Source organism: Magnolia sinica, chromosome 18 (assembly GCF_029962835.1).
Source record: "Magnolia sinica isolate HGM2019 chromosome 18, MsV1, whole genome shotgun sequence".
NCBI lineage: Eukaryota > Viridiplantae > Streptophyta > Magnoliopsida > Magnoliales > Magnoliaceae > Magnolia > Magnolia sinica.
In genome coordinates, this window is record NC_080590.1 from 66,052,416 (window position 1) to 66,065,336 (window position 12,921).

The 12,921-nt window shown below is 37.9% G+C and overlaps 1 non-coding gene across 1 annotated transcript; it reads left to right on the forward strand.

The window, feature by feature from the left end:
• The first annotated feature begins 9,916 nt into the window (after window positions 1–9,916).
• Window positions 9,917–10,024, forward strand: LOC131234202 (small nucleolar RNA R71). The gene has a single exon (XR_009165609.1). It is a non-coding gene; the product is annotated as a small nucleolar RNA R71 (small nucleolar RNA).
• Window positions 10,025–12,921: the final 2,897 nt, after the last annotated feature.

A 12,921-nucleotide genomic window follows, 5' to 3' on the forward strand; every position in this document is an offset into this window, starting at 1 on the left:
CGAAACATGGTGTATAATAAGCTTTTTCTATGAGGGATTGACCTCACCCATATGCCAATTCGTGGAGATGATGTGTAATAGGGAATTTATGAATAAGGAAGCCAATGATGCGTGGGATTATTTTGATAAACTTGTTGCGCAATCATGGGATACCTCTTCAAGAATTACCACTTCTAAGCCTACTCAATCAAAGTAAAGGGGAGGAATTTATGTTCGAAAAGAGGAAGATGATATAAATACAAGAGTGACCAAACTCACAAGAAAAGTAGAGGCCATGGAACTTAAAAAGGTAGAACCCGAAAAGACTATGAAAGTTGTTTGTGGTATTTTTACTTGTAACAAATAGACAATTGAGAATTGCTCAACAATTCCTGTTTTTCAAGAGATATTGAATGAGCAATCAAATGTCGTAAACAACTACCAAAAACTTTTCAATGGACCCACCTAAAATACATATAACTCAAGCTGGAAGAACCATCCAAACTTCAGTTGGCGGAACGGACAAACGGCTACTCCTCAAAGGATCCTTAACCAATTTTTGAATCAAAGGAAATCTCAAGAGGATCCGGTCTTAAAACATATACAAAACCAAGAGTTTTTTTTTTAATTAGGGTATGTTGCAAGCCTTTTAAGGCCTTACAAAGGCCATACAAGGGCTTAAAACAAAAAATTTGATTAGGGAGAAAAGGATCATTCCGGCTCAGCTTCTCCCCAACCCAAAACAGCAATATGAGATCAGTGACCCAAGTCTATTATCAGTCTTAGGAGTGGGAAGACAATTGACAAATCTACTTCGGTGAGGGCTAAAAATCCTAAGGACCCGGAAATAGATGAGAATGATAGACCTAACAATGCTCCACATGGGTTCCAGAACCTCAAAGTAAGCCGATTGCACCATTCCCTCAACGGTTGATTGCACCAAAACCTCTCTCTAACTCTCAGGATATTCTAGAGGTGCTTAAGCAAGTGAAGGTCAACATCCCTTTACTGGATGTCGTTAAACAAATCCCTTCATATGCCAAATTTCTGAAAGATTTATGTACGACCAAAAGATGGCAAAATATATAAAAGAAAATCTTTTTGACAGAAAAAGTGAGTGTCATCCTTAAGCAAGATGTGTCACAAAAATACAAAGATCTGGTAGCCCATCCATCACTTGTGTAATTGGGAACTACCAGATTGAGCATGCACTTCTTTACTTAAGGGCAAGTGTAAATTTAATCCCTTACTTGGTTTACGAACAATTAGGTCTAGGTGAATTAAAACCCATATGAACCATATTATAACTTGCTGATCACTCAGTTCGTGTACCGAGAGGGATGATTGAAGATGTGTTGGTCAAGTTGATAAATTCTACTGTCCAGTATATTTTATTGTCTTGGATACTCAACCCATTATAGATGTAAGGACTCAAATTCCTGTCATTCTTGGTCGCCCATTCCTTACTACATCAAATGCCATCATTAATTATAGGAATGAAATTATGAATTTATCTTTTAAAAATATGACATTAGAGCTCAACATCTTTTTCAACATGAACAAACAGTTAGAGGATGATAACAATACTCACAACATTAACATGATCGATTCTTTTGTGGAAGATAGAGCACTTCTGACTCTATACTCTGACACTCTCGAGACATGCCTGACCCACTCCCCTGATTTAGATGATGATATGATTAGAGACATGGATGCCTTGCTTGATGCTATGCCGGTACCATGAAGTTAACCGGTGGAGGCCACAATTTGAGAAATTATCCCAAAACTGATGTAGTGCCTCTACCGTCTAGCCTTAAAGTACGGAAGCTTGACCTAAAACCTTTTCCCACTGATCTTAAATATGTTTACTTAGGTCAAGATGAGACATATCCGGTGGTGATCTCTTCCCACCTTAAGAAGGAACAAGAGAGTATACTTATTTCTACTCTCATTGAGCATAAAGGAGCCATTGGATGGTCGATTGCAGACCTTAAGGGAATTGATCCTTTGCGTTGTATTCATTGCATTCATCTTAAGGATAATACGAAAACCTCCCGGCAATCACAACGTCGACTCAATCCAAATAAAGAAATGGTTAAGGCTGAGGTACTTAAGTTGTTGGATGTGGGTATTATACACCCTATATCTGACAGTTAATGGGTGAGTCCAACTCAAGTGGTTCCTAAGAAGTCCAGAATCATCATCTTAGCCAATGCCAACAATGAACTCATGCCAACTAAAGTTACTACTGGTTGGAGAATGTGCATTAACTACAGGAAGTTGAATACCGTCACAAGGAAGGGCCACTTTCCTTTACCCTTTATTGATCAAATTTTAGAAAGGCTAATAGGTCACTCTTACTATTGCTTCCTTGATAGATATTCGGGCTACAACCAGATAGAGATAGCCCTTGAAGATCAAGAAACGACAACGCTCACATCTCCATTTGGCACCTTTCCTTACCGAAGGATGCCATTCGAATTGTGTAATGTGTTCACAACCCCAAGTGTAGGGTTGTGATGTAGTAATAATCTCGGTGAGCCCGAGGTCGAATCCATAGGGACTAATCTTGTGTGTCTATTCTGAGAGTAATTAGAATCAAAACTAGGAGAAGATTTAACCTAAATTTGGAAATGTAGAGAGTAATTGTGAGAGATTTAATGAAAAACTTAAGAATTTAAAGGTGGGAACTAGGGTTTCCAGGGACCCACTTGCAGTTATTAGGATGTTCCCTAATTTGATTCAAGGCACTCAATTAGAATTGGAGTCCTATCCTATCCAATTGGAAGATATTCAACGAGATCAGATCTGAACCTCCATTGACCTAATTCTCAACGGATGAAAGTTATGAAGGTTGGAAGTGATTCCATCACCTAACCATGCCCAGGAGATAATGATAGACAACGGCGTATACTGATCCAACAACTAACATGGGAGAATTGTGAAGAATAGAAGGGATTCTGTCACCCATCCATACCTAAGGGATGATGGAGAACAATAGGATTTTTTATTTTCACAAACTCTAAACAGAAAAAGAAATACTTCAAGCTATTGCAGATCTATTGTAATTTCAGTCATAATAAACCATTAAACACTAAAAGTATTCTTTAAATATCAAACTAGAATCAAAAGAGTTCAATAATAACAAGAATTAAACAAGAAAAACATCCCAACCATGCTACAAGCTTCACCCCTTAGCTCTAGTTAAGGGATTTAGGCAACCATAGACATGATTGGATTAAAAACCCCTAGAAGAAAGCATTAAAAACTAAGAAGAAGAGAAGAAGAACTCTTGGGAAGTAGCTCCACCCTTTTGTTCAACTTCTCCAAACCCTCGATATCCTAGAAAGACTTAGGAAACCCCTATTTATAGGCAAAGTTCCAAAAAATCGCAAAATCGGATCAAATTTACGCAGTCCGCGTAAACACTGTGTAATCAGTTCAATGTCATCGAACACCCTTTGATGTCATTAAAGGGGTTTGAATCCAAAAGTCGTGCCTTTTCTTCTTTCGCACTGCATAAGTCTTTGTGTCATCGAACCATCCTTCGATATCATCGAGCGAAGCTTCAATCCATCGAACATGTCTTCGAGTCATCGAGAATGTGTCCAAAATAGTCCAGCAAGTTGCTTCAATTTTTTCAATAAATTCGATGTCATCGAGCACCTTCCTTCGAGTCATTGAAATATCTTCGATTGATCGAGAAAAACACCCAATATGTTCAGCAACCAACTCGATTTTCCCTCATAAATTTGATGTCATTGACCAGTGTTCGATGTCATCGAACGGATCTTCGATGTCATAGTCTTTGTGATTTCTACGCTTGTTTTTTCGACTTCCTTCTCCACTTAATTTTCTTGGATCTTGGACTCTTTAATCTTGGTCTCCATAGATCCCTTCTTTACTTTGGCAATTCTTAAGCACTAAATCCGTGTTTTTAGCATTCTTTTCAATCCAAGCTCTTAAATTCACCTTACAACACAAACATATGTAAAGTATACCATTAAGCCATATTATGTTTGTAAAACCAGGAAATAAATGGAGGATAATATGCAATATTTAACCCTCAACATAATCCCCAACCAGCATTTTGCTAGTCCCGAGCAAAATATGCGAAAAATAATCTTCAATCTTGGTTCAAAACCTTTTAGGAAGATAATCTTTTGTTTACTCAAGTATGAATGGGTAAAGATAAGATACGAAAGTGATATTTGAAAGCCCTATAGCTGAATCACATAGGTAACCAATCAAGTAAGTTCTTTGTCAATCAGATCAGAGTATCAGTTCATATACAATATTTTTCAATGTGCTCAATGAAAATCAACTTACTTTCCGTACAAATACTATTGCTTCCTGATGTTGGCCATACTCATTACTTCAAGATTGGTTGAACTCAAGTACTGATTTCGAACTCATCCCTTTTCTTCTTTTTCCAATATATATGTATATATATATGTATATATATGTGTGTGTGTGTGTGTATATATATATATATTGACGGTCGATGTTTATCCATTCTTTATTTTTGCATTCTTTCCCAGATTTTTCATTCTTTTTCATGATCTCTTAGTCGATCTCCTATTTTTTATCTGGTTCTTTTCTTCTTTTAAGGTAGATAAAATTCTCCATACTCAATTCTTAACATCTATCAATGATTTACATACTAACAATCAGAAATTCTAGTACATCTTACAGGAGGTAGATTGAGTGTGTCTTGTGATTTGGATAATCATGATATTCAATCTTCCACTTAATTAATTGAGTGCAAACACTTAGGTGATAAATTACTTAGATGATTAGACTCCAACTATTCAAAATTCAATCTCTATCTTATCATACCTATAGCATTCTTGAGTACATAATTCATCGCTTTCCAAACAGATTTTAACTTGAAACATAGAAAAATTTTAAAAATTTCCGCTCAAAGCTGAGAAAAGCACTGATTTGGTTACTTAATCCCCCACAACCCCACAAAAATTCTACATTGTCCTTAATGTACAAAAAATAAGTATGTAATGTAAAAGAGGTAATGAAAATAAAGGAGATGGTGTTAGGAAGATAGTACCTAGAAGAAGGAATTTTGAAACTTTTCCACGGATCTCAGCATAAAATGGGTTAGCACACAACAAAACTCAATAGAGTATAAGTAAACTATCCTAAACAGCAGAAAGCAAACTACCCTAGTCCTAAGAAAGTGATAAATCTGACTATACCTCCATCAGACTAGGAGGTCAATCCTGGTGCACAGGATCAGTCAGAGGTATGGACATGTCCTCTGAATCGAATTTCTCCACAAATGGCTTTAAACGATGTCCATTCACTTTAAACCTATTGCCATTGTTTGGATTCTCTATCTCAACAGCCCTATGAGGATAGATATTTATAACAGTGAAAGGGCCAGACTAATGAGATTGGAGCTTCCCCGGAAAAAGATGTAACCGAGAATTGTACAAAAGGACTTTCTGGCCGGTCAAGAATGATTTCCGAAGGATATTCTTATCAGAGAAAACCTTCATCCTATTCTTGTAAATTCTTGAGTTCTCGTATGCGTCAATCTGGATCTCCTCGAGTTCATTCAATTGTAGCTTGCATAGTGAGCTAGCGTTGTCTAAATTGAAGTTCAAATTTTTAATAGCCTAGTAGGCTTTATGTTTCAGTTCCATAGGTAAGTGGCAAGCTTTCCCGTAGACGAGTCTAAAGGGAGACATTCTAATGGGAGTTTTAAAGGCTGTACGGTAAGCCCATAAAGCATCGGTCAAGCGGATTGACCAATTCTTATGGTCAAGGTTAACCATCTTTTCCAGAATGTGCTTAATCTCCCTATTGGAAATTTCAGTTTGTCCACTTGTCTGTCGGTGGTATGAGTGCTCACCTTGTGCGAGATGTCATATTTCTTCATTAAGTTTGTGAATGGCCTATTGTAAAAATGTGAGCCTCCATCACTAATGATGGCCCGAGGCGTTCCGAACTAGGAAAGGATGTTCTCTTTTAAGAATTTAATAACCATCTAATGGTCATTGTTCTGGCACGGGATCGCTTTGACCCATTTAGTGACATAGTCTACGACTAATAGAATATATAAATTCCCATGAGATTGGGGGAATGGTCCCATGAAATCAGTGCCCCAGTAATCAAATGCTTCAATTATGAGAATGGAGTTTAAAGGCATCATATTTCGATGGGATAATGCCCCCAATTTTGTACAATTCTTACAAGCTTTGCAAAACTCATGAGTGTCCTTGAACATAGTGGGCCAATAAAAGCCACATTGTAGGATTTTAGCCATGGTCTTTTTGGCAGAAAAGTGACCACCACTGACCTGAGTGTGATAGAAGGAGATGATACTTTGGAGTTCATTGTTTGGCACACATCTCCTTAAAATTTGATCTAGGCCATATTTAAATAAATAAGGATCATCCCAGAAGAATTTACGCACCTTGGTGAAAATTTTCTTCTTATCTTGCACAGTCTAATGTGTCGGCATGAAACCTGTGGCAAGATAATTATCTATATCAGTGAACCAAGGTGAATGGGAAACTTTAAACAGTTGTTCCTTAGGGAACATGTCATTTATGAGTGTCGTCTCAAGGGAATTAGGGAGGTCAAGTTTAGAAAGATGGTCAGCCACTACGTTTTCTACTGCCTTCTTATCTTTTATTTCTAAATCAAATTCCTGGAGTAGGAGGATCCATCTCATCAAGCGAGGATTAACATCATTCTTAGAAAGAAGATACTTGAGCACTGCATGATCAGTGTAGATAATTATCTTGGATCCGATCAAGTAAGATCAAAATTTGCCCAAAGCAAATATACGGCCAAGAGTTCCTTTTCCATAGTAGAGTAATTCACTTAAGCCAAATTTAGAGTCTTACTTGCATAATGAATAACGTAAGGCTTCTAATCTTTTCTCTTACCTAACATCGCCCCAATAGCATAGTCAAACGCATCACACATAAGTTCAAAAGGAATATTCCAATCGAGTAGCTGCACGATAGGTGCTGTAGTCAGCATGCCCTTGAGCTTAGAAAAGGCTTCTTGTCATTGCTCAATCCACTCATATGGAATATCCTTTTGAAGTATATTACACAAAGGATGAGAGATGTGACTGAAGTCCTTTATGAATCTCCTGTAAAACCCAGCGTGTCCTAAGAAGGATCGCACGTCTTGTATGCTTTTGGGTGGAGGTAGTGTAGAGATAAGATCAATTTTCACTTTATCAACCTCAATTACCTTGGACGAGATAATGTGTCCAAGAACAAATCCCGTACAAACCATGAAATGACACTTCTCCCAATTGAGTGCCAAATTCTTTTCTTCACATCTTTTCAGCACACATTCAAGATTTTTTAAGCAATCGTTGAAAGATAAACCAAAGATAGAGAAGTCGTTCATGAAGACCTCTAGATATTGCCTCACCATGTCAGAAAAAATACTCATCATACATTGTTAAAAGGTGGCAGGGGCATTACACAGTTCGAACGACATCCTTCAATAAGCAAAGGTACCAAAAGGACATGTGAACATGGTCTTTTATTAGTCTTCAAGGGCTATCTCAATCTGATTGCAGCTCGAATATCTGTCAAGGAAACAGTAATAGGAATGACTAGCTAGCCTTTCCAATATTTGATCAATAAAGGGCAAAGGAAAGTGGTCCTTCCTCATGACAATATTCAACTTCTTGTAGTCAATGCACATTCTTTAATCAGTAGTAACTCTAGTTGGCATGAGTTCATTATTGGCATTGGCTATGATGGTGATTCCAGACTTCTTAGGAACCACCTGAGTTAGATTCACCCATTGACAATCGGATATAGGGTATATGATACCTACATCCAATAGCTTAAGAACCTCGGCCTTAACCACTTCCTTCATGTTCAGATTTAATTTACGTTGTGGTTGCCTGAAGGTCTTTGCATTATCCTCTGGATAAATGCGATGAGTATAAATCGAAGGGTCAATTCCCTTAAGGTCCATAATCGACCTTCCAAGGGCTCCCTTATGCTCAATGAGATTAGAGATGAGCATACTCTCATGTTCTTGCTCACGGTGGGAAAAATCACTACCGGATATGTCTCATCTTGACCTAAGTAGACATATTTCAAATCAAAGGGCAAAGGTTTTAAGTCAAGCTTGGTGCCTTGAGGTTAGACGGTAAAGGCACTATATTAGTTTGGGGCAATTCTTCAAATTGTGGCCTCCACCAGTTAACTTCAAGTACCAACACGGTATCCAACATGGTCCCTATCTCCCTAATTATACCATTATTAAAATCATGGGAGTGAGCCAGGCACGTCTCGAGAGGGTCGAAGATAAGGTCAGAAGTATTCTATCTTCTATGAAAGAATCAATGAGGTTAATATCGTAAGAATCGTCTTCATCCTCTAATTGTTTGCTTGTGTTGAAAAAGATATTCAACTCTAATGTCATATTTCCAAAAGACATACTCATAACTCTATTCCTGCAATTAATGATCGCATTTAATGTAGCAAAGAATGGGTGACCAAGGATGACAGGAATTTAAGTGCTCATGTCCACAATGGGTTGAGTATCCAAGACGATAAAATCTATTGGATAGTAGAATTTATCAACCTGGACCAACACATCCTCAATTATCCCTCTCGGTACATGGACTAAGCAATCGGTTAGTTGTAACGTGGTCCGGGTGGGTTTTTAATTCACCTAGACCCAGTTGCTCATAAACCGAGTATGGGATCGGATTCACGCTTGCTCCTAAGTCAAGAAGTGCATACTCAATCCGGTAGTTCCTAATTATGCAAGTGATGGTTGGGCTACCGGGATCTTTGTACTTTTATGGCACATCTTACTTAAGGATGGCACTCACTTTTTCAGTTAAAAAGATATTCTTTTGAATATTTTACCATCTTTTGGTTGTACATAAGTCTTTCAGAAATTTAGCATATTTAGGTATTTTCTTAACAACATCTAGTAGAAGAATATTGACCTTCACTTGCTTAAGCACCTCTAGAATGTCTTGAGAGTTAGAGAGAGGTTTTGGTGCTATCAACCATTTAGGAAATGGGGCAGTCAGCTTCCCTTGAGGTTCTGGTTCTAATTCTTGTGGGGCATGGCATGATCTATCATTTTTGTCCTCTTCTGGGTCCTTAGGCTTTTCAGCCCTAACCGGAATAGTTTTCTTAATGCTCTTCCCACTCCTAAGAGTGGTGATAGATTTAACTTGCTCCATCTGATTTGAAGAGCTCGGGTTTCTAACTTCATATTGCGGTTTTAGATTGGGAAGAGGTTGAGCTAGAAGGCTCCCTTTATTCCCAATCACACTTTTAGTCTCAAGTCCTTGTATGGCCTTTGTGAGATCTTAAAAGACTTGTAGCATACCCTGATTGAAAAGCTCTTGATTTTGAAGATGCTTTAAAACCAAATCCTCCTGAGGTTTCCCTTGATGTAGAATTTGATTAGGGAATCCTTGAGGTGTAGCAGTTTGTCTGTTTCTCCAGCTGGGATTGTACGTATTGAGGTGAGTCCACTGAAAGGTCTTTGGTAGTTATTCATGGCATTGGATTGCTCATTCAGTACCTCTTGAAAGGCAGGTATTATTGGACAATTTTCAGTTGTATGAATGTTGCAAGCACAAATACCGCAAACAGTTTCCTTAGCCTTATCCTTCTTTAATTCCATGGCCTCAAGTTTTCTGGTGAGATTAGCCACTTTAGCATTGATATCATCATTCTCTTTCAGTAGGTAAATTCTGCCCCTCTCCTTAGATTGAGTCGGCCTAGACATGGTGCTTGATTTTAGGGAAATGTCCCATGATTGTGTGTTTTCAGCAAGCTTATCAGAGTAGTCCCACACATCATCAACATTTTTATTCATGAATTCCCTATTGCACATTGTCTCGACCAATTGGCATATGTCAAATGTCGGTCCATCATAGAAAAAGTTCGTGATGCGCCATATTTTAAAACCGTGTTGTGGGCATGAACTGACAAGATCCTTGAACCGCTCCCAACATTGGAAGAATGCTTCATCTTCCTTTTGGGCGAAGTTCATGATTGACTTTTCTAAGGGTGTTCGTCTTGTGGTATGAGAAAATTTTCTTTATGAACTCCCTTATCATGTCATTTCATCTACCAATAGATCAAGGACATAGTGAATGCAACCATGTCTTATCTTTCTCTTTCAAAGAAAAAGGAAAGAGTTTCAGCCTAACCGTGTCATCGGATACGTTTGGAACGTATAAAGTAGTTATAATCTCACCAAACTCTTTCAAGTATAGGTACGGATTTTCATATTCAAGGCCATGAAATTTTGGAAGGAGTTGGATCACCCCTGGCTTGATATCCATGTGTCCCGTATTTTCTAAAAAAAACATGCATGAGGGTGCACTCACCCCCCCACCGGTTGTAAATAGTCTCGCAAAGTACAAGGCGGGGGTGCTTGATGCACCTTATTCTCATCTTGGACTTCCTCAACCCTAGGTTGAGGTTGTCTTCCCGATTGATTGACCGGTTGATTGGCAGTCATCACTTCAATTGACTCTGAGGATCTCAAGTGGTGTCTAATCCTATGATGGATAGATAACCCCTTAACCAATCCTCCTTCATTCAAAAGACGTTGAGTGTTGTCACGTTCCCACTAGGACATGAAACACTCTCAGCCCTTAATTTCAGACTCTAACCTAAACCTAAAAGAAAGAAGAGAAATTGAAATCTAGAAATAGAAAGAGAGAGAATTAGAAAGAAGTTACCAAATTAGAAGGTTCTATGTTAGGAACCTGCAAAAGATAAAGGAAAGTGAGTTAGTTTCTAAAAAGGAAATAAGGAAAGTAACCTAGTTTCTAAAAACAGAAAATAGAAAGTTTCTAAAAAGAGAAAAAGTTAGTTTCTAAAATCAAATTAGGAAAATTTCAAAAATTAGAATTACAAAGTAGAAAAGAGGAAAGTTTCTAAAAATAGAAAAGGAAAATTTCTAAAACTAGAATTAGAAAGCTAAGTTAGTTTCTAAAATAATTCAAAAAAACCCTAACCTAAAATAGAAAGTAGAAAAACCCTAATCTTAACCTATTTTCAAAATTAGCTAATCTTAGAAAAACGCAACCGTTAGTCCCTGGCAACGGCGCCAAAAACTTGTTCACAACCCCAAGTCTAGGGTTGCGATGTAGTAATAATCTTGGTGAGACCGAGGTTGAATCCATAGGGACTGATCTTGTGTGTCTATTCTGAGAGTAATTAGAATAAAAACTAGGAGAAGATCTAACCTAAATCTGGAAGTGTAGAGAGTAATTGTGAGAGATTTAATGAAAAACTTTAGAATTTAAAGGTGGGGACTAGGGTTTCCAGGGATCCACTTATAGCTATTAGGATGTTCCCTAATTTGATTCAAGGCACTCAATTGGAATCGGAGTCCTATCCTATCCAATTGGAAGATATTCAACGAGATCAGATCTGAACCTCCATTAACCTAATTCTCAACGGATGAAAGTTGTGAAGGTTGGAAGTGATTCCATCACCTAACCATGCCTAGGAGACAATGGTAGACAATAGGGTATACTGATCTAACAACTAACATGGGAGAATTGTGAAGAATAGAAGGGATTCCGTCACCCATCCATAGCTAAGGGACGATGGAGAACAATAGGATTTCCTATTTTCACAAACTCTAAACAGAAAAAGAAAATACTTCAAGCTATTGCAGATCCATTGTAATTTTAGTCACAACAAACCATTAAACACTAAATGTATTCCTTAAATATCAAACTAGAATCAAAAGAGTTCAACAATAACAAGAATCAAATAAGAAAAACATCCCAACCATGCTACAAGCTTCACCCCTTAGCCCTAGCTAAGGGATCTAGGCAACCATAGACATGATTAGACTAAAAACCTTAGAAGAAAGCATTAAAAACTAAGAAGAAGAGAAGAAGAACTCTTGTGAAGTAGCTCCGCCCTTTTACTTCACTTCTCCTAACCCTCGATATCCTAGAAAGAGAAACCCCTATTTATAGGCAACGTACTGCAAAATCGTAAAATCGGATCAAATTTTCGCAGTCCGCGTAAACACTGCGTAATCGGTTCGGTGTCATCAAACACCCTTTGATGTCATCGAAGGGGTTTGAATTTGGAAGTTGTGCCTTTCTTCAATTGTACTACATAAGTCTCTGTGTCATCGATCCATCCTTCGATGTCATCAAGCAAAGCTTTGATCCATCGAACATGTCTTCGAGTCATCAAGAACGTGTCCAAAATAGTCCAGCGAGTTGCTTCAATTTCTTCAACCAATTCGATGTCATCGAGCAGTCTTCGATGTCATCGATCACCTTCCTTTGAGTCATCGAACAAGTCTTTGATTAATCGAGAAAAGCACCCAATATGTCCAACAACCAACTTGATTTTTCCTCATAAATTCGATGTCATCAACTAGTGTTCAATGTCATTGAGCGATTCTCAATGGCACAGTCTTTGTGATTTCTGCACTTGTTCTTTTTATATCCTTCCTTCTCCACTTAGTTTCTTGGATCTTGGAGTCTTCAATCTTGGTCTCCACAAATCCCTTCTTTGCTTTGGTAATTCTTAAGCACTAAATCCATGCTTTTAGCATTCTTTTCAATCCAAGCTCTTAAATTCACCTTGCAACATAAACATATGTAAAATATACCATTAAGCCATATTCTGTTTGTAAAACCAAGAAATAAATGGGGGATAATATGCAATATTTGACCCTCAACATAATGCCCCCGCCACTTTTTAGCGATGCATGTTGAGTATTTTTTCAGACATGGTGGGGCAATATTTAGAGGTCTTCATGGATGACTTCTCTGTCTTTGGTCCATCCTTCAGCGAGCGTCTAAAAAATCTTTAAAATGTGCTGAAGCGATGCATGGAGAAGAATTTGGTTCTAAATTGGGATAAGTGTCATTTCATGGTTCCCAAGGGAATTTTTATTGGACATATAATTTCGTCCAAAGGA